Source organism: Triturus cristatus, chromosome 3_2 (assembly GCF_964204655.1).
Source record: "Triturus cristatus chromosome 3_2, aTriCri1.1, whole genome shotgun sequence".
NCBI classification, from domain to species: domain Eukaryota; kingdom Metazoa; phylum Chordata; class Amphibia; order Caudata; family Salamandridae; genus Triturus; species Triturus cristatus.
Window position 1 is genome coordinate 933,280,243 of NC_140584.1, and position 22,424 is coordinate 933,302,666.

The 22,424-nt window shown below is 51.1% G+C and overlaps 1 protein-coding gene across 3 annotated transcripts in view; it reads left to right on the forward strand.

Annotated features, from left to right (window-relative positions):
- The window catches only part of INTS2 (integrator complex subunit 2), a 305,765-nt gene that overhangs the window by 203,944 nt on the left and 79,397 nt on the right, over positions 1–22,424 (forward strand). The gene's annotated exons all lie outside the window — the stretch shown is intronic.

A 22,424-nucleotide genomic window follows, 5' to 3' on the forward strand; every position in this document is an offset into this window, starting at 1 on the left:
GCAGAACAAAGTGAAGAGTCGACATGGCACACATGCCTGTGTGCCATGCCTACAAACCACTGCCCTGGCATAGATCAGTCACCCCTCTAGCTGGGTGCACTATGCCAATGGTGAGGGTACAGGTGCATGAGCCCTGTACCCCTACAGTGCCCAAGTCCATTCCTGGGCATTGTAAGTGCAGTGCTGTAATTAAGAGTATATGGTGCTGGGAGTTTGTCATTACGAACTCCACAGCACCATAATGGCTACACTGAAAACTTTGGAGTTTGGTATCAAACTTCTCAGCACATTAAACCCACACTGATGCCAGTGTGGGATTTAATGTAAAATGCACGACAGAGGGAATCTTAGAGATGTCCCCTGAAACTCGAACCAACATCTAGTGTCCCGACTGAGTGGCTGCTTAGGCTGCCATCAACAGACATGTTTCTGGACCCCGGGGTCGAGAGCCTGCTGCTCTCGGGGGCGTGAAACAATGCACATCCTGGGATGACGTGCCAAGCCTCTTTCCCCAGGATGGGCAGGGTTCACGAAGGGGAAGCTTCCAAGGCATGCTGCCTTTGTGAGCCTCCCCAGACCATTTGCTGCTTTCAGCAACTGGTCCCCACTGGTCTACCCTCCACTTTGGGCAGTAGAACCGGCAGGAAAAACAAGTGAGGGAAAGAGGTGTGCCCACCTCTGCCAACTCCACCCCTCAGGTCGGGGAGGCGAGGTGAAGCACAACTCCGAATCCCCGCCATCTTGAGGATGGGGGGACCCAACCAACCAGGGACAGGCTCCTGCCCCCCTCCCACAGGAGGGTGGCACGATAGGGGGTGTACCCAGCCTAGGGAAGGGACCCATTGGTCCCGGCCCTTTACCTAACTGTAACTCCCCTAAATCAAGTATTTAGGGGGCACCTTGAACCTTGCTTCCTCAGATCCAGAAACAAGAAGAAGGACCAAACAGCCGTGCAGCCAGCTGACAAGAGGAAGACGACTACTGACTTGGCCCCAGCCCTACAGGCCTGTCTCCCCTCAAACCTGCTCCTGCTAAATCCTGGTGTGTCTTGCAGCCAGCAACCTCAAAAATCCCGGAGGACCTGCCTGCCTTCAGTTCCAAAGACTGCTTCTCCCGTGAACACCGGATTTGTTCAACTGCAACCTCTGGCAGCAGCCGGAGACCGCAAAACCAGCCCATTCTGCACCCGCCGGACCCGGCCCGAGCTAGAGTAGAAAAACACCCCGGCGATCCTGACCCGAGATCCGGCGACCCCTGACCTGCCTCAAGCCTCCAGCTGATGCCTGCAGCCTAAATCCAAAAGGCCCCCTGACCGCGACCCAGAGCTGGTAAGAAGATCTGACCCCAAAAGGCACCCCTGCACCCGACACCCCACGGCCTTGTGTGCCCAGACCGACGGTGCCTAACCAACCCCTAACTTCCCAACTTACCTCTCGAAGTGGTGGTCGCACCAAGAAATCCTTCGCCTGCCTGCCTGCAGTGCTTTTGCAAACCAGAGGTTCTCCATTGAAAACAACAGGGCACCAAACCTCGAAACAGCACCCTGCACCCGGCCGCCCCAGTGCCGCTGAGGGTGCACCTTTTGTGATACTTTGTTTCCCCATTTGCCCTGACCTAAAACCTAGGAGCTTTGCTCCCACAGCCCAGTGGTCAGGTTGCCAGCAGCCACCAACAGGAGGCCCCCATTGGATAACATTGGGCCTTAACACTTTGCACCTGGCCGCCCTAGTGCCGCTGAGGGTGCAACAAGAGTGCATCACCGACCCTGGGGGACCCCTGAGTCTAACCCCAGATCCTTAACTCCCACAGTCGATAACTTACCTGTGAACCGATAACCTGTTTTTCCTCCATAGGATAACATTGACAATGTTCTTCCAAAATGTTTGTGTGGAGTTTTGAAATCTAAAAATATTCTTTCAAAATCACAAAAATAACCAAAACCTATTTACTTACCTGTTTGCAGGAAATGTCCCAGTGCTGAATCTAGGTATCCAGCACTGAGTTAGAAAAGTAACGTAAACAATAACTTACCTGTAATTTACTGAAAAAGCCTATTCATTTCAATGTACTGTATTTGCTAAGTATTGCAACCTACTGAATCCCCTGTAAATCAAACAAAGTACAATTCCTATTGCATTTTCAAACTGTTCTAAAATCAGCAACTTATTACTGTGAAGTATTTAATGCTTACCTGTGCCAGGCTTGCTTGGTTCTAAAAATAAAACAACAGTATATTGTTTATACAAATACAATTGGCCTAGAGTTCAGTTCTTGAGTGTGTGAATTCATTTGCTGACTGAGTGTGTACATCAAATGCTTAACACTGTCCACTGACCTACTGCTCGATCACTGTACCACAACTAGAGAGTAAGTTTCTATCTAACTTTAACCTCTGCCTACCTCTGGGGTCACCTGGACTCTATACGCACAATACCTCATTTTGGTGTAGTATATATAGAGCCAGTTTCCTACAGTTATGCAGCAAAATGAAAAAGATTTGTAATATATTGCAATAATAATTGAATTAATCCACTAGATGCATCTATACAAAATATCATTTATCTTTTGCATCTACAGAAAGCAGGTTTAGCCTACACATCCATTAAACTACACCTTGCAGCAGTAGCTGCATATCTTCAAAACAGGCAACATTTATCTTCCAGTTCCAGTAATCAAAGCCTTTATGGAAGGCCTTAAAAGAATAATACCACCCAAGGTACCACCTGCACAAGTCTGGAACCTCAACATTGTTCTGACAAAGCTTATGGGCCCAGCTTTTGAGCCATTACACAATTGTTCATTATAATTTCTTTCATGGAAGATTGCATTCCTAATTGCTATCACTTCATTAAGACGGGTTGGTGAGCTACAAGCATTAACTTTAGAAGAACTCTTTTTTCAACTTCATTAAGATAGGATAGTTCTTCGTACAAATCCAAAGTTTCTTCCAAAAATAGTCTCTCTCTGCGTTTCACATTAACCAATCAGTTGAGTTACCTGTGTTCTTCCCTCAACCTGATTCTGTAGAAGAAAGAGCTCTACACACACTTGATGTCAAAAGAGCACTATTACACTAAATTGATATAACAAAAGATTTTCGCAAAACAAAACAACTTTTTGTTGCCTTTGTTCCACCTCATTTTTTTTTTTTTTTTTGAAAACCTTTATTGTGCACATTTATGTCATCTTACAACGCACATTCACCGTCCAGGTGGTAAAGCAGTTAAATCAAGTGTACATCACCAGAGATAAGAACACGGCCATTTAGCCGACAACCCGGAGGTCCGGCGGCATTATTCAGGATGACATGCACGCAGAAGGGGGGGTGTGTGCGTTGTAAAGGGAGTAGGCGCGGAATGTTACGTATGTGCTTTTTTAGTTTTAGAGGTGTCTCAGGTGCATGCTATCAACGGTAGAGGATGGCGCTGTGATCTAGCCCACTCCACAGCTATGCCGGCTGCCACCCAAGCCCCAAGTCAGTGACCCAGCGGACGTCACCATGTCCCCAGAATGTAGAGGCCTCCGGGTGGTCGAACGCCAGTAGCGCGCTCAGAGTGCAGGCCGCAGCGCGGCAAGGATAACCCAGTATAGCTCACAGCTACACATATGGCAGCGCAGAGAGCTGGCGAGCCTGGTGTGCAGCATCATAGTCCTTATCTATCCCGTGTATGCATAGCAAAAAGATGTGCTAGGGTTAAGGTCATAAACTCAAACAGGGCCGAGGGGGAGAGGGGGAGTGAAGAAGGGGGGGGGGGGGAGATCGGTCTGCGGCAGAGCAGGAGGGTCATTGGCTGTCAGGCTGGGCTCGGCAGGACTGCGCGATGTGCGCGGGGGGTCGCAAGTCAGGAGAGGGGAACAAAAGAGACAGAGGGCTTTCAGGGAGGTCAAGACTCCCTAGTGTCCGCGTCTGCACCCGCCCACCAGTATCCCCAGGGCGTCAGGGGCAAGCAGGGGCAAAAAGGGGGGGGGGGGGGAGATAAGCGTCGTCCTCCCAGCAGCCCCAAGGCCGGCGCTGTCCCGTCAGCGGGGGTGCAACATATTTCAGGGATTCAGGTTATCCCCCTATCCCGGCAAGCCCCCTGGAATGTCCCAAGGAGAGTGTCCCAGAGGTGTGCGATGGGGAACTTCCGGAGCCCTGCCGTTTCCTCGCGAAGGAGCACCACGCTCTCTGCTTGCGCCCAATTAACAAAGGAGGCTCTCCAGTGGCGTACGTGCGGGGAAGCCACTGCCTTCCAGCGCTTGGTAATCATGCGTTTGGCCGTGATAAGACCCATGTCCCAAAAGCGTGCCTGCACCTTATTGTCTTTTGTGCGCCTGTAGAGCCCTAGAATGCACGTTTCCCATGTGTGCGGGAGCCGCCCATCTGCGCCGCACGCGAGCAGTGACAGCACCGTGCCCCAGTATGCCTGTATCTCCGGGCAGTGCCATAGCATGTGTAAAAGGTCCGCTCCCGGCAAGGAGCAGCGCGGGCAGGTTGCGTCTGTCCTCGCGAAATATCTGTTAATTTTATCAGGGGTGAGGTATGCGCGCTGCAGGATGTAGTACTGTATAAGTTTAAAGCGGGGGTTGCGTGGGATGTTCGTTGGGCCGGCCAGTATCATCGCCCATTCCTTGTCCGTCCAGTCTCTTCCCCTGTCCGTCGCCCAGCGCTCCCTCGATGCTATTGTGGATGGCTGCGAGTGCGTCTGCAGCGCCTGCGCCAGCCAGTGTACGACGTGCGCGCCATGGCCCATAACGTGTAGGTATTGCATAAAGGTATGTGTCGGAGGCTCATCTGTCATGTCACCCCAGGAAGCCGTGAGTGTGCGCAGAATGGAAGCATGTAGGAGGAACTGCCCCGCCGGGAGGGTCGAGTCTTCAGACAGGTTGGCGAACGTGAGCAATGCGCCATCAGCATATAGGTCACTCAGCGTGTCCACTCCCGCCTGGTCCCAGCCAGCTAAGCGAGTCTCCGTGAGCGGCCCCGTCGGGCTGGGCATACCCAAAAGTGGTACGCTAGGGGCATAAGGTTTCGTAGCGCGCGTGAGACGAAGGCTCCTCAGAAAGCATCTGCGTGCCACTGCCAGGTAGATCTGGGAGGGGCAGGGTGCGCGGGTTATCGGATGGAACAGCGCATTAATGTGCGTTTGCGTCCTTGTAGCCATATGTGTGGCCGTATCTTCGAGGTGTTTGCCGCTCAGCCATCCCGCCACCCATTGCATCTGCGCTGCGAGGTAATACAGCTCCAGATTAGGAACCGCCAGACCCCCCGAGTCTGTGGGCATATATAATTTAGTCAGCGCCACTCGCGGCCTTCCCTTGTTCCAGATGAGCGAACGGAGCAGTGCCTCTAGGTCTCGAAAGAGCCTGACGGGCACATACAGAGGCATGTTCGCGAAGTAGTAGAGAAGGCGAGGTAGCACAATCATTTTGGCTAGCGCCACACGGCTGGGCACGTTCAGGGGGAGGGTGTTCCAAAAGCCAATTTGCGCTCGGATAGAAGCGATCGCTCGGCAAATGTTCCCTTCCAAGACATCCGCCGGTGTGCGGTAGATTTGGATCCCGAGGTATCGAAAAGTGGTGGGATGCCATTGTAGCCTGTCTCCCCCCAGCCGGATGTCACATTCCTGTACATCAGGGTTGAAGGGGTACGCCCCCGACTTGGCCCAGTTAACCCTGAGGCCCGATATTCCTTCAAAAGTGCGGAAAACGCCAGCGAGGGAGGCAGGGATGGCAGTTATGTCCCTGACGTACAGTAGCAAATCGTCTGCATACAGTGACACGGCGTGTATTCCATCCGCCAGCGGGATTCCCCATTCCAGCCCGTGTGCTCTAAGGGTCGTGGCCAATGGCTCCATGGCCAGTGAGAACAGCAGTGGCGACAACGGGCAGCCCTGGCGGGTGCCCCTACAGACCCGGATGATGTCCGAGATGAGGCGGCCCGTGCGAACCCGGACTGTCGGTCTGCCGTAGAGCAGGCCAATCATAGTCTGGTATCCCCCCCCCAGTCGATATTTCTCTGTAACCGCCCGCAGGTACGGCCACTCCACAGAATCGAAAGCCTTCTCTAGATCCAATATGAGGCATCCCGCTCGCGGCCACTGCCGTGTAGCGTACTCCTGCACCCGGAAGAGGCGGCGTATGTTAAAGGAAGTGTGGCGTGTGGGGACGAACCCGTTCTGGTCACTGTGTACTAAGGTGGGCACATGGGGGGCCAGTCTTCTAGCCAAGGTAGAGGCCAAGATTTTATAATCTGTGTTCAGGAGTGCCAATGGGCGATAAGAGCCCACCTGTGTACCATCCTTGCCGGGTTTAAGAATAGAGACCAGCGTGGCTTCATTTAATGTGGGGGGCAGAGCGGCAGTCTCTGCTGCCGCGGTGTACATCTTCAGCAGCTCCGGAATGAGAATATCCGAGCCGGCCTTGTACATCTCGGCCGGCAGTCCATCCGGGCCCGGCGTTTTACCATTTGACAGGTTAAAGATGGCTTCTCGGAGCTCATCAGGTTCCAGGGGGGCACCTAGTTCGTCCTGCTGCGCAATAGTTAGGTGCGGCATTGGCAGGGGGGAGAGGTAGTCAGCAATAGCCATAGGAGGAGCCGTCAAACGGGAGCGATACAGCCCTTCGTAGTGAGCCGTGAAGGCATCGTGAATACCGGTTTGCGTGTACACTAAGTCCCCCCCTTCCGTCCGTACAGCCGCCACTGGTGTCGAGCGGGTCTCCTGAGAGATGAGCCACGCTAAGAGTCTGCCAGGTCTGTCGCCCAGGTGATGCGTCCTCGCCGAGTGCGCGGCATAGTTTATGTTTCGGAGCCGCTCTAAAAGGCGCACGTGCTCTGCGCGGGCCTCTTGTAGCGGACCCCCGTCGCCAGCCACAGCCCCCTCCTCCCGTGGCAGTAAGTCCGACTCCAAGCTGGTCAGGTCCCTCTCCAATTGGAGCCTTATGTGTCCCTGTGCGCGTAGGCAATGTCCCCTGAGTACCACCTTAAAGGCGTCCCATTCCGTCTGTGGAGTTGACGCCGTGCCAGCGTTGTCCTCGAAGTATTGCGCAATGCATGTGAGCAAGTTGTCTCGGAAAGCCGCGTCCAGCAGCAGCGCAGGCTGCAAACGCCAAGTGGGGACAGGAGGGTGCGGACGCGCCCAGGCCAGTGACATAAAGTGTGGGTTGTGGTCCGAGTGCGTGCGGCCCATGTATTGTGTGTCTGTCACGTGGGGTAGGAGGGCAGCGGAAACCATGAACCTGTCCAGGCGGACGTGCAAGTCGTGAGCGCCGGAGTAGTAAGAGTATGTCCGCGCCCCCGGGTTGCGTTGCCGCCAGACATCATGTAGGTCCCACTGTGCAGCCCACTCCAGCAACGCTTTGGTGGCTCCCCGTGTAGAGGCATTAGCGGGGGGTGGGAGGGAGCGGTCCAGCGCTGTATCTAGTGTGCAATTGTAATCGCCCCCTATTATCCACGAGGTTGCGTGCCATGGTGCCAGGACCTGTGAGATTCGCGCCAGAAAGCCGCCCTGATCTACATTGGGGGCATAGAGGGACATTAGCGTGAGAGGCTGGCCATCTAATCTGCCCTGCGCAGCCGCATATCTGCCCTCCCCATCCACCGCCACCTCCGTAGTTACCCAGGGGGTCCCAGGGCGTATCCATATCAGCGTGCCACGCGCATAGGAGGAGTACTCCGTAGCGTAAAGCTGCCCCCGCCATCGACGGCGCAGCGCTTGCACCTCAGCACCGTTTAAATGGGTCTCTTGGAGCAGTGCTATGTTGATGCGGTGGCGCTTTAGGTAAGAGTAGATTTGATAGCGTCTGGTTGGTGTGTGCATTCCCCTGACGTTCCAGGTGCATATTTGTATATCAGTCATGTCAGCTACTCATGCCTGCGCGCCATCCCTCCTCCCAAGGTGTGGTCCCCCGGTCGGAGACCCCCCAGCTCCAGTAGCCCGTCCCAGCCGTGCAACTGTCATAGGTGTCATATTCGCAGTACCATGATCTCCAACAGGGTAGTGGGGTAGGGAATAGGGGGAATACAAAAAGCCTTAACATGGCAACAAAGTCCAAATACCAAAAGGTCGGCCACACAACAGGTCGCCGTCCAAACACTCAAGTGAGCTCGCAAACTATACAGTCTAAGGGGGTGCTCGTGGTTGCGTTCAAACAGGAAACAAAACAATGCAGTTACGGGTGTGCCCAGTGTCCCTCCCGGGTGCTGCATGCAAGCCTCCACTGGCCAGCGGACGCCCAGCGTCTCCTACTCCATGCTGCGGCAGCTGTACGTTCAGGTATTAGTCCGGGGTGTGAAAAAGTGTCAGGGGGAGGTGTAAGCCCCCTCCTCCCAGGCTGGTCAAGTTGCTGCGGGCCGGCGCTCCCCCGCGTCCGCAGCGGAGGTGCGTGAGCTGCAAACGAACAAGTAGGTAAAGTACTTACAGTGGCCAGCGCCGCATTTCGGTTCCCCAGGGCAGCGGCAGTGTGATCGGTGGCAGGTCCAGGACAGCCCCAGGGCCAAGCGGGGCAGCCAGGCAGGAGCCCTGGCGGGTTCTCGTTATGTAGGGAGCAGCAGTCAGGGCCAGCCGCCGTCAACCAAAGAGATCCACAGTCTGGGGTGTGACCTCCGGGGGTCCCCCAGAGCTCTGCGTGTCCGGCAACCCATATATCGCCTCGTCATCTGTAGAAGACGCTACTGGGCTGGCGCCCGGGTGGAGCGACGGCGCCGGGGAGTTGCTGATTTCCGCCACTCTGCGTAAAGCATCTTGTTGTTCTTGTTGGACCAGAGCCGCCGGCGGGGAGTGGCGTGCTGCCTCCCCGTGTAGCGGTGGCGTGGATGATCGTCGGCGGCGTCGCCTCCCCGGGCCCCTGGACTGTTCCATCGCGTTGGCCCCCGGCGCCCTTCGCGGCGCGTCAGGCATACCTCCATCCAGCCAGGTCGCAACCTCCTCAGGGTTCATAAAGAAGTGGGTCTTGTCACGTAGCACGACTCGTAGTTTAGCCGGGAAAAGTAGCGAGTATTTTAGGTTTGCCTCCCGCAGCCTCCGCTTGACAGCCAGGAAGGAGCGTCTCTGTCCCTGAACTTTCGCAGTGTAGTCCGGGAAGAACATCACCGCAGCGTTCTCGATGGTGACCTCCCCGAGGTTCCTGGCTTCGCGTAGGATCGCGTCCCGATCTCGGTAGTTGAGTACTCGAAGGAGGAATGACCTGGGGTTAGAGCCCGGAGGGAGCGGCCGCATGGGCACTCGGTGGGCTCTCTCCACCACGAAGTGGGGGGAAAGTGTGCCAGCTGGAAGAAGGTCTCGCAGCCAGTCCTCGACCTTACGTGCGGGATCCGCTCCCTCCCATTTCTCTGGGATGCCCACGAGGCGAATGTTGTTTCTTCGTGCCCGTCCTTCTGCATCCTCAGCCCTGCCCTCCAAGAGGTCCATTCTGGTTTGGAGGTCACGCACCTTTTTGTCTGTTTGTGCCACCAATGGTTCAACCGCCGCCACTCCATCTTCCAGTGTCTTAGTGCGGGCCTGTAGCTTCTTGTGGTCGGCGCGGAGATGGGTTAGGTCAATCGCCACGCCATCTATTCTGGCCTCCAGGGAGGCGCGCGTCTGTTGCAGCGACTCTTCCATCCGCTCCATGGCCGCCAAGACGCTGTCCAGCTTCGCCGCCACGTGGTCGGTGTCCATCTTGTGCGCCGTTTTCGTTTGTCTCCCCTTTGCCCCCGCAGACCCCGATCCAGTGCGTGTCCGCGCTCCTCCCGGCATGGGGCTGGTGGCGAGCGCAAGGCAATGACCCCCGGCGTTGTGTGTCAGGGGCCCGTCGGCCGCAGCAGGTCACCCCGGCGTCTCCGGGATCGCCGGTGGAGGCCGCGCCTCACCCGCCGTAAAGCCAGCAGCTCCAAGCAGCGCAGGGCGGAGGTCTCCTCCCAGGGGAGCAGGGCACCCGCGTAGCTCCGATCAGGTCCAATCTCTTGGAGGTTCGTCAGCGCGAGTGCGGCCGCAGGCGGCGCAGCATGGTGGTCTATGGAGAGCCTGTGCGAAGGAGGCCAGACTACGGTGCAGCAGCCCCCAGGTCAAAGCGGGGGGGGAGGGGGGGGGGGCGAGTTCCCCGCGTCGCGTCTCGGGTCCAAGGGTCGCCGTCGCCCAGGGGGTCACGACAGCAGTCGCAGGGCGTATCCTAAGCCGCAGCGTGGGGCCTGCGAGGGCAGCTCAAGCCGCGGACTCGCGTAGGCGCCGTCCCCAGGTGTGGGTTCGTCGGTGCGGCGCCAGGCCCGTCGTTGGTGGCAGCGTCGTGCAACGTCGCCAAGGAGCCCCAGTTTGGTCAGGGCATGTAGCAGGGAGCAGATTAGGGCCAGCTATGGTGTTGGATCGCGGGAGGCTGCCGGGTCCCTCGAGGCCTGGTGCGGCGCCTCAAGCCGCGGACTCGCGCCGGCGTTCTCCCCAGGCGCGGGCTCCCCAGGGCGGCCCCAGTCTCGGCGTCGGTGGTGCGCAGTGCCTCCGATGAGCCCCAAATTTGGCCAGGGCATGCAGGAGACGCCGGAGCAGGTCCGCCGGCAGTTTCGGGCCAGAAAAGGAGGTTTTTGGCGGATAAAAGGCCCGGTGCAGGCGAGCTCAGGCAGGAGCTCTACCCGGGCATGTCCGCTCTCGCCGCGTGGTCGCCTTTGTTCCACCTCATAAGGGAAAACCTATCTCTAAATCCGGTATTTCAAGGTTGATTGTTAAATGCATTCAAAGTTGCTATGTTCAAGCTAAAAGAACTTTAACTTTACCACCTAGAGCACAATCTACTCGCAAGATAGGAGCATCTATGGCCTTTTTAGGCAACATTCCCATAACTGACAAATGTAAGGCAGCTAGATGGTCCACACCACACACATTTACCAAACATTATTATGTGGATGTATTAGCCCGCCAACATGCTAATGTAGGACAAGCAGTCTTATTATTACTACATACTCATGGACATCTCTGTACTACACTCACTTACTCCATTCTCACCCTCTTACGGGAAAACCATCTAACAATAGAGTCGATGCCCATGCACATTATCACCGAAAGGAGGAGTCACATTGCCTCGTGACTGGAAACAACTTAGTCAAAGAGAAACCACTTGCAAACATCCGGACCCAACACTAGATGGCAGGAGTCTGCAGAGTATGTGAATCTACAGCTCTACATGCCAAGAACAGATACTTACAGGGTAAGTAACATAATCCTTATTAATTGCTATTCAAATAAGAGTTGGCCGAAAATTCACTTGCAGGCATAGAGTCCTTTGATCCTAGTCATACGTGGGACTGCCCAGTGTCTATAACAGAAAACTATGTGGGGAGATTCTTGAAGACTACCGCCATGCAGTACAGGGAAAATTGCCTTGCTGATTTAGCCATTGTCCAGTTCCCAACCAATATCACATTTTGAGGGCAAGTATATGCGGATAATTAAATAGACCATTAGTAGTCCCAAGGTTAGTACTAACTCATTTATATCTGTTTTGCTGTGCTGGAATGCTAATGTACTTGGCCAGTTAAATTTGTTTTAGAAACTTGTGTGTAGCAGCATGAGATTACATTTCATTCTTATTAGAACATTGGAATGTTGGGAGCTCCATTTAAAACAATGGAGTGCTCTGGGCTTATAATGACCGGTAGAAGCCCGGAGCTCCAACATTCCAATGTTTGCCTTTGTTCACAGCTATTGCTGTGAACAAAGGCCTCACGGAGTCCGACTGGATTTCAAACCCCTCAGGCTCCGTAGGGCCTTTGTTTTACGAGTTAAAACATTCTACCCTTTAGGAGTGGAATGTTCTAATAGCCTTATAGCTCTGCATAGCTGGTATATATCCCACCGATTAAAGTCTTGCTCCCTTATTAAAGGCCCTCACCTTCGGCCTTTAATGCTGGAGCTGGCCTTTTATTGCTGGTTTAGCCCGCTATAGCAAGCTAAAATACTATATTAGACCATTGGAATGTTGAGAGCTCTATTTAAGACAGTGGAGTGTCTAAAGGCATATAATGACTGGTATAAGACTTCTGCTCAAACATTCCAATGTTTGTCTTTCTGTTTTTGCCTTTATTTTTATTTTTTTAAATTCTGTTTATTAATGACAGGGCATAGTAAAAAGTGATTACAAATTGAGAGATTGCTGCTGCTTGTTTGATACAAATTCCATTGGCATATGCATGTCAATAATGCAATTAGTACATTGAATATAAAATAGAATGGTACAAATCCCCTGACTTCCTCACCACCCCCCTCATTCGGAACCTTCATCGGATGCTGTCAGAGGCGGAGTACAAATATATCCTCTATACTTATTCCATGCTCCCCCATATTCTCCCCCATTTTTGGGGACAGGCCCCGTGGACATATGTCCCCTTTTCTGCCACCATAGCCTCATCCATATCTTTACACCAGTCATGGAGCGTTGGTGAGCACCGTGAACCCCACAATCTGGCTATATTGCGTTTGGCGAACATCAGCCAGAGGGTCGCCCAATCTTGTGCTGCGTGGCTAAGATCAGTGGGCTCCCATATGTTTAATAGACATCTTTTGGGCTCTGGCATAATTGAGACTCAGTATGGCGTTATCCGCGGACACTGCCACATGGTGTGGTAGAACATACCTTCCTCCCCACAATCCCTTATACAGAACGGATTTGTGGCACTCCCTATATTATGTAGGGTCACCCTGGTGTAGTACGTGCGATGTAGTATCTTAAGTTGTATCATTCTCAGTCGTGAGGGTATTGCTACTTCGCGCGGAGACGAGAGTGCCTCCTGCTAGTCTGTGTCATCCAAGTCCCCCAGCTCAGTAGACCATTTTATGCGTAGCGATTGCATGGGATCAGGTAAATTGTTAACGAGTTTGCGGTAGGTGAGAGAGGTAGCCCTTTTATCCATGTATTCAGTCAGTAACCTATCTTCCAAGGGGGAGGCCTCCGGTAGTGCGGTGTCAGTTGGTATAGCTGCCGTGAGTGCATGCCTGATCTGCATGTATCTGAATATTTCAGAGGGTGCCAACTTGTAGTGTTCCTGTAGGTGAGCAAAGGTAGCCATCTCACCCTTAGTCCATAAGTCACCCACCGTAGAGATGCCAATAGCATCCCATCTGTGGAAACCTTTACTATTTTGAAGTCTTCCTAGTCTTTGTGTGTTCCAAAGTGGAGTGAGCTGGGTAAGGACCCCACTCCAGCCTAGTGTTGTAAGTGCCGTGTACCAAATCTGGACTGTATGTGCCGTCGGTCCGATTAGTGGGGTAGATCGCTTTTTGGTGTATAGCGCCTTCATGACACCTCCTTCTCTCAACCCATTTCTGTCCGCTTTGAGCACAGGGTCTGTTTGTGGGGCGTGTATCAACTGATTCTCCAGTAATTAGGGTGTCTTTCATAGATTCACATGCCTGAATCATTCCACGTCGTCGGAGTGGGAGTCCCGCGGTACATAAAAAAGCAATATTTATGCATATAATAACCAAAAAACCTTGGTAAAATAAAACCAGGAAGTAAAGTAGCCTAAGCTACCAGGAAAGAACTTCCACACCTATGACTATCATAGTCATTATGTACAGTCCGAACTGCAGCCAGTCAGGCGACCGCACACACCAGAATGTTCTCCTCAGAGGCTCAGGCTCTCAGATTTTCTACCGCACGTCATGTGAAGGGAGTCTCCCTGAGCTCTGCTCAGTACTCCACAGTTTTTTCTGTTTTTTTGCTTATCTTCAAGATGTCATCTTCTAAGAGGTCTCTCTTCAGGCCTTGTGAATCTTGTGGGAAGCACCGGCTATTTTCTGAAGACCCCCACAAGAAGTGCATTTACTGCCTCTATCCGGATCATGAGGTGAGGGATTGTAAGATCTACAGGACCTTCCCTCAGAAGACCCTCAGAGATAGAGAAGGGCACCTACTTCTGTGGTTACAGAAGATCAAGGACAAGGATAACCCTTTATCTGAGGTGGAAAGTGTAGCCTCTGGTTCATTTATGTCCTCTAGAAAGAGGATGGCTGAGGAAGACTTATCTCCTGTGGCTAAGGTGTTGAGAAAAGTCCAACCTGCTAAGGGCTCTGGCTTGCCTTCTACTTCCTCTTCAAAAAAGGCTTCTCCACCTTCAAAATCTAAGCCTGCTACGCCCCTGAGAAAGACTGGAAATTCTCTGGCATCAAAAAGACTTCCTGACTAAAATTCACCTCAGAAGAAAGTTCCGTCGTCGACGGCTCCATCGTCGACACTATTTCTATGTCGACGGTAACCTTCTCGTCGCCGAGACCCAAGATGATCATGGCATCGGCTTCTTCCCCGTCGACGCTGGTCTCCGTTGCTGTTCGACCCATCTCGTCGACGAAGGAGATTTCACCTCTTGTCAGCGCTCCGTCGACGGTAAGGATTAAAAAGATCTCGTCGACGACTGCTGCGTCGACGGCCACCTCGTCGACGAAGACTTCCTCGTCGACGGCCGCCTCGTCGTCTAAGACTACCTCGTCGCCGGCGACTGCCTCGTCGACGAAGACTGATTCGTCATCGACGAACCTCTCGTCGACGAAGACTGCCTCGTCAACAAAAACGGCTTCCTCGTCGACACTCACTGTTCTGACGCCAGCTCCATCGACGACGATCTCGTCGACTCCTCTTTTGTCTTCCTGCACGGATTTACAAGTTTGGTCAGCAACATCGGCTACTGCTTCCTCCGCCCTGCCTACAGCGACGGCTTCTTTACTACAACGTCGTGGCTCCTCATTGGAAGCCCTTTCCCCATTGAAGTTGCCTGAGCAACTATTAGATTCTGAGGAGGAAGAAGAAGAAGAGGAATCAGGAGAGGATGATAGATTCCGCTCTGCGAGGAGTCCATCGGAATTGTTTATAAAATATCAGGATGATGACCAGGAGGAAGAACCTTGTCCTGAGCCTCAAGCTCCAGCTCCTGTCACAGTTCCCACAGCACAAATGCCTTTGTACTTGATTAACAATTTGCAATATATGTTACAAGACTATTATCGCCGTTTTCCTCCATCTGAGTCGGCGGAGTCTCTTCCATCCACGCCTATGCCAAGGGTTCCTGTAACTCCTTTACGATCTCCTAGACCACCTTCTCCAGTGCCATCTTGTCATTCCCATGAGGCTCACACTACAGATGATGACAGGGAAGAGGGCGAGGTAGATGGTCAGTCTGTTCTGTCGGAGTGGGACGAATACCAAATTCAAACTCCATTACCGTCAGCTCCAAAACCCGTGGACTCTCCTCCTGTGGATATCGGAGGTTTTCATCTCCTTATGGAGAGGGCAACGAAGAGGTTTCTCATACCTATGAAGACAAGGAAAGATGACTGCTTTCTTTATGATTTTAAAGACCAACCACGAAAGCAGAGCAGGACAATTCCCATCATAAATTTTATCTGGAAGGAAGGGTTGAAAATCATGGCAACACCAAATTCTCTTCCTGCAGTCTTGCCTCGGTTAGACAAAAAATATAAGGCGCCGAGTGATTCACCTGCATGCCTTATCGGCCAGCCGAAAGCTGACTCTGTCATCTCCCAAGCGGTGCAGAGATGGTCCAGGAACCCCTCTTCACCTATAGCAGCTCCGCCGGACAGGGATGGCAGACGGTTGGATTCGATTGGAAAGAAGGTTTCCAGTATGGCTGCAATGACTGTCCGGGCTGCAAATTTGGTCCGACATCTCCCCCTACATTAACATGCTGCCAGAACCCTCCAAGTCCGAGGCCTGAAGATTTTACAGGAGGGAGAGTATACCTCTGCGGAAATCATCAACGCAGCTGTGGATGTGGCATCCACAGGATTTAGACAATTAGCAGGCGCAGCAGTACTGAGGAGACAAGGTTGGCTGAAATAGACATCTTTTCGCCAAAAGGTCCAAACCAAGATTATCGACATGCCGTTCGATGGGGAGTTACTATTCGGCCAACATGTTGATGAGGCCCTTCAGGCTATTAAAAAAGACACAGAGACAGCGAGGTCTGTGGTAGCCTGCAGTTTCGTAGGTCGTCCTTTCGTGGTGCCAAAGGATGTGGATCCTTCTCCAATAGGGGAGGTTACAGTCAGCAACGATCTTATCAAACCTCTCAAAGTAATCAAAGGTTTCATCCCTACAGACAGCAATCATACGGACAACGAGGTAACTCCTACTCGCAATCAAGAAGGAAACCATCCTATCGTGGACGGAATTCAAATAAAAAACAATGAGATCTGTCAACTGCCACCATCTCTGTCGTTGCCCCAGTCAAAAATTGGAGGAAGAATATCCCACTTTTACTCAAACTGGTCCAGAATTACAACAAGTGGGTTTTGGATATAGTGGCCAGAGGCCATGCTCTGGAGTTCACAAAGATTTCCCCAAACTCTCCTCCCAAAGGACCACCTCCTGCTCATCTCAAGGAGCTTATTTCCCAGATAAATCTGATGATTCGGAAAGGAGCAATCGAAAAGGTCCCTCCTTTACAAAGAGGAACAGGATTTTATTCAAGATTTTTCCTAATTCTAAAGAAGTCGGGAGAATGGTGCTCCATTCTCGACCTTCGCGCCCTCAACAAATACCTGAAAAATGTGTCCTTCCGAATGTTAGCACTTCAAGAAATACTCCAATTGCTTTCAGCGGGGATCACATGGCCACCCTCGACCTCCAAGACGCTTATTTTCATGTACCAATCCTACCCAGACACAGAAATTTTCTACGGTTCAGAGTGGCTGGCAGAGACTTTCAATTCAGAGTCCTTCCGTTTGGTTTTCGTTCAGCACCCCGTGTATTCACAAAGGTCATAGCACCAGTGACCGCACACCTTCGTCTACAGGGCATTCAAATTTTCCCTTACTTGGACGACTGCCTTATCAAGGCGAATTCTTTTCAAACCGCAAACGCACATGTTCAGAAATGTCTACTACTATTCCAATCTCTGGGTCTCTCCATAAATTTCGAAAAGTCTCATCTGACTCCATCACAGAGAATGACTTTTCTGGGAGCCACACTGGACACAAGGCTGGCTCAAGCTTTCGTCTCAAAGGAAAGACAACTCAAGATCTGCAATCTTGCACGCTTATTGCTGTCAAAAGAGTGCGTTTCAGTCCGTTTGTACAAGTCCTTCCTAGGGATGATTTCTTCTTGCATCCCTCTGATACCCAACTGCCGTTACAGAATGAGGCAATTGCAAGAGGAACTCAATCTTCAATGTCTCCAGATTTCGGGGTCTTTCGAGGACATCGTTCGCATCACTCCTCGGATGCTAGAAGCCTTGCATTGGTGGAGCCTAATAACATAAAGGAAGGATGTGCATTTCTGGTCGAAATGCCGGATTTCACCATAACCACAGATGCTTCCCTTGAGGGATGGGGGGTGCACCTTCAAGAGATGAAAGTCAACGGCAGATGGATTTCTCAGCAAAAGAAGTGGCATATCAACCTTCTGGAATTACGAGCCATTTTCTTGGCTCTGAAGTCATTTCGAACCATCATCAGAGGAACCTCCGTACTGATTCGAACGGACAATACTACAAGTATGCATTACTTGAACAAGCAGGGAGGGACAAAGTCAGCCCTACTATCTCAACAAGCTCAAGAGATTTGGGACTGGGCGATTCGTCACAAGATCAGCCTTTCAGCCATTCATGTCCCAGGGGTCGCAAATGTTTTAGCGGATTCCCTCAGCAGGTCCACAACATCCAACCACGAGTGGGAGCTTCATCAACCAACCTTAAACAGAGTTTTTCGAGAGTGGGGGCGCCCAGATTTCGACCTGTTTGCAACCAGCCAGAACCGCAAATGCCTATCCTTTGCAAGTTGGGTTCCCCAGAAAGATTCATGCGAAAATGCGTTTTCGATGAACTGGTAGCAGATATATGCCTACGCCTTTCCACTGATTCCGTTAGTTCCACGAGTTCTCCACAAGATCAAGAAACAACCTTGCCGCATGATCCTCATAGCTCCCAGGTGGTCTCACCAATACTGGTTCACCGAACTTCTCCTCCTCTCGGAGTGCGAACCCATTCAGTTTCCCCCAATACTGAACCTTCTGTTCATCCAGAACGGACGGATCTGTCACCCAGACCCAGCATCTTTGAGATTAGCAGCATGGCTCCTCAACACCTTGAATTCGCACACCTAAATATTCCTGCAAACTGTTGGGAGGTTTTAGCTAATGCTCAAGCACATACTACTAATAAAACTTACAAACTAAAATGGAAGAGGTTTTGTATGGGGTGTCAATCTGTCAATATCCACCCTCTTCATGCAAAACCAGAACAACTTTTACCGTTCTTTCTTCATTCGGCAAGATCGGGCCTCTCCCATTCTACTTTGAAGGTTTTCTTGGCAGCTATTTCAAGGTTTCGGCAGGATGGTTCTAATTCTCTTTATTCAAATAGACTCATTCAGCAATTCTTCAAGGGGTAGTTTCGGATGTTTCCCCCTATTCGACATCCACCTCCATCCTGGCACCTTAATGTAGTGCTTACACAACTTATAGGGCACCCCTTCGAACCTATTCACAAAGTGGACTTAAAGTTCCTTTCTTGGAATGTTTCTTTGCTATTGGCTCTGACATCAACAAGAAGAGTAAGTGACCTTCAAGCGTTAACTATTCATCCACCTTTTCTGCAATTTACATCAAAATCTGTAGTGCTACGCACTAATCCCAGCTTCATGCCAAAAGTTCCTGCGGATTTCCACCTTAATGAATGTATAATCTAAAAGACATTTTTTCCAAATCCGCTCACAACTGCGGAAAGGGCCTTGCATTCCCTTGACATCAGAAGATGTCTCAAGTTCTACTTACAACGGACAGCAACAATACGTAAATCAGACCAACTCTTTGTGGCATATGGTAGATTGCGCCAAGGGCACTCTGTCTCCAAACCAACCATAGCTCGTTGGATTTCTGCTGCAATTTGTTTATGCCATGAACAAGCGGAAAGACCGTTGCAGGCAACCCCAAGAGCGCATTCTACAAGAGCAATTTCTTCATCACCGCTCTTTTTGCTGGTGTGCCTCTTCATCAGATCTGTAGAGCGGAAACCTGGTCCAACAGGCACACTTTTACCAAGCACTACTGTCTGGAAGCCTCAAGCGATGTAGATGCGTCAGTGGGACAAGCTGTTCTCCGCAATCTTTTCAAATAAGGTGAGCGTCTGTTCTTCCTCCTCCACTATGCTCTTTTCTATAAGACGCTTATTCCATACTGTTCTTTTCTATATCTTGAAGTGGTTCTGCATATGTTCAGCGCAGATGTATTTATATAGGATTATACATTTTGGTAATGTGTATTTACTATGATACATAAGGAGCGTCTTATGAGCATGATGATCTGTACTGCTATCTACTCTGCTTCAGGCATGTGAATCTATGAAAGACACCCTAAATACTGGAGAAGAACAATAGTTACTTACCTGTAATCTGTGGTTCTCCAGTATTGGTGTCTTTCATAGATTCACATGCAACCCGCCCACCTCCCCTCAGAGGCTGGTTAGGCTGTTATACTATGGTTCACTCCTGTGCGAGAAAATCTGAGAGCCTGAGCCTCTGAGGAGAACATTCTGGTGGGTGCTGTCGCCTGATTGGCTGCAGTTTGGACTGTACATAATGACTGTGATAGTCACAGGTGTGGAAGTTTTTTCCTGGTAGCTTAGGCTACTTTACTTCCTGGTTTTATGTTACCAAGGTTTTTTGGTTATTATATGGATAATTATTGCTTTTTTATGTACCGTGTGACTCCCACTCCGACGACGGGGAATGATTCAGGCATGTGAATCTATGAAAGACACCAATACTGGAGAACCACAGATTACAGGTAAGTAACTATTGTTCTTAATTACTTTCAACTGTGATGCCCAATAATATAATTGTATGTTTGGGAGAGCTATGCCTCCATCATACCAGACTCGGACCAATTTGTCCATGGCAATGCGTGCCGGTTTGTTCCGCCATAGTAAACTGGAGACCTCCGCCGCTATAGCTTTAAAATAGCTTGATGGCACAAGAAATGGAATATTCTCCAGAGCATAGAGAAACCGGGGAAGCGCCATCATTTTAAAAAGTGCTGCTTTCCCAAGCAATGTCAATGGTAGGGAATGCCAGTGTACCGTGTCTCGCCTGAGACGTTCCAGGGGAGGCATGAGATTTTTTTAAATACATTTGTCGGACCTTGGCGTGATATGGATACCAAAATATTTAAAACTTCCATCTGTGACCTGCAGATTACAGCCCCTTGGGAGTTGTAGTGGTGGGCCGCGAAGCACGTATGTAATTGATTTGGACCAATTAATGGTGTAGCCAGAGACCTGACCATAAAGGTCACAAATATTTAAGAGCACCAGGATGGTTCGCCTGAGAGATGCCATATATAACAACACGTCATCTGCATACAGGGAGATGCGGTCCTCCCATCCCGCCGCCCAATGGAGCCCTCGGATAGTCTGTTCCCATCTGATCCATGCAGCCAATGGTTCCAGAACTAGGGCGAACAGTAATGAGGAGAGGGGACACCCCTGACGTGTTTCACGCCCCAGCGGAAAATCCTCTGATATGTGACCGTTTGCTGTTTCATGAGCCAAAGGCTTCGAGTACAGCAAGTGCACCCAAGCACAAAATGTGGGGCTGAAGCCACAATGTTTCAAGTCCGCGAAGAGAAAGGGCCACTTCACCATATCAAACGCCATACGTGCGTCCAATAATAGGATGACGGCTGGTTCTTGGATGAAAGGTATACGGGCCATCATCCCATGCAGGCGTCTCAGATTAAGGGCCGTGTTTCTTCCAGGCATAAAGCCCGATTGGTCTGGGTGTATTCGGGCAGTGAAGTTAATCTAGTTGCAAGGAGTTTAGCGAGGATTTTAGCCTCAGCATTAATCAGTGATATTGGGTGGTATGAGGTACATTCCTCGGGAGGTTTACCCGGTTTAGGAACCATCACTATGGTGGCTGTACGTTGATCCCGCGGGAGCTCCTTCGCTTCTAGACTCTCGAGGTACATATTCAAAAGATATGGGGTGATTGTACTAGCTGTGTTTTTTATAGAGTTCAATGGGTATGCCGTTAGGCCCCATCACCTTCCCTGATTGTATGGCTCCTATAGCTAATTGTATTTCCTCCGTTGTGAGGTCATCTTCGAGCGTGAGGACCGCTTCGGGCGTTAGTTTTGGCATGTTGAGATCTTTAAGGAAGGCCTGTGCTTCTTCAACCGTCGTTGTGGATGTTGGTGTATATACTTGTTGAAAGTGTCTGGCTAGTGTATTTACTATTCCCTGAGGGTCAGTTATGGATTCGCTATCTTCTGCTCTTAGTTGCGCGATCCACCGATTAGCCCGCTCTCCCTTATCGAGCCAGGCCAGAAGTTTTTCCGCCATATCCCCAATCTCGTATATCTTGTGCTGTGTGTCCTGCAACCTGGTCCTAACCGTTTCTTTTAGAGATTCTGTATATTCCTGCAGCTTAAGACGCAGGGATTGGGCCGATCCTGTCATTGGGTTTTGGGTATGGTGTTCCTCAGCCTGGTGTAATTCTAACTCTATGGTCTCCAACTCTTTCTTCTTTTCGAGTTTGACCTGTAATGGAGGCAATGGCCTGGCCCCGAATACCTGTTTTGTAGGTCTCCCAGAGGGTTGTAGGGGACAGGACGGATTGTACATTTTCTTGAAAGTAGTGTTGTGTTGTGGTAGTGATGTCATTAAGAATTTTGGGGTTGTGGAGATAACCGGGATATATGGGGTAGATGCGACGTCGAACCATGTGCTTATATGTGCATGTTAGCAATACTGGGGAGTGATCAGAGATTCCCCTGGGCAGGGTATCATTTTCTACTATATTATGTAGACTGCTGATGTTAGAAAGTAGTCTATCCTCGAGAGGCTATTATGTACCCCAGAGTGAAAGGTAAACTGTTGAGTCGAGGGGTGACGGTAGCGCCAAGCATCCATGAGACTGAGCGCTTTGAGAAATCCCGCAAGTCGGGAGATTTCATTACTCTTTGGGGGGATGTCGGTCTCGGGCACCGCAAATAGTGGCATTAAAATCCCCCCAATTAGGAGTTCCCCCTCCTGGAAGGGCGAGCAAAAATTCACTAAGGGCTGGGAGGGGCACTGGGTGGAGTGCTGGAGGAATATACACAGTCACTATATTGAAGGCCCGTCCTTCCCATTGGCACGCGATATCCGCAAATCGTCCCTGGTCATCCGTCCATGTCCGCTTAATTATCAGCGGAAATTGCTTCCGCACTAAAATGCCCACTCCTTGTGACCCAGAGGAAAACTCAGAGTGCACTACCATTTGGAATCCCCAACGGGCCATAGCTTTACAAGATGAGCTCGTCAAGTGTGTTTCTTGAAGTAGGGCCACTGCAGGAGCGTGGCGTTTCAAATATTGTAAAACCAGCCCTCTCTTGATCTTATCGCCCAGCCCATGGACATTCCACTTAATCAATGATAGGGGAGCAATTTGCGTCAGGGAAGATGTTGGTGGTTCAGGTCTCTGTTGAGCCCG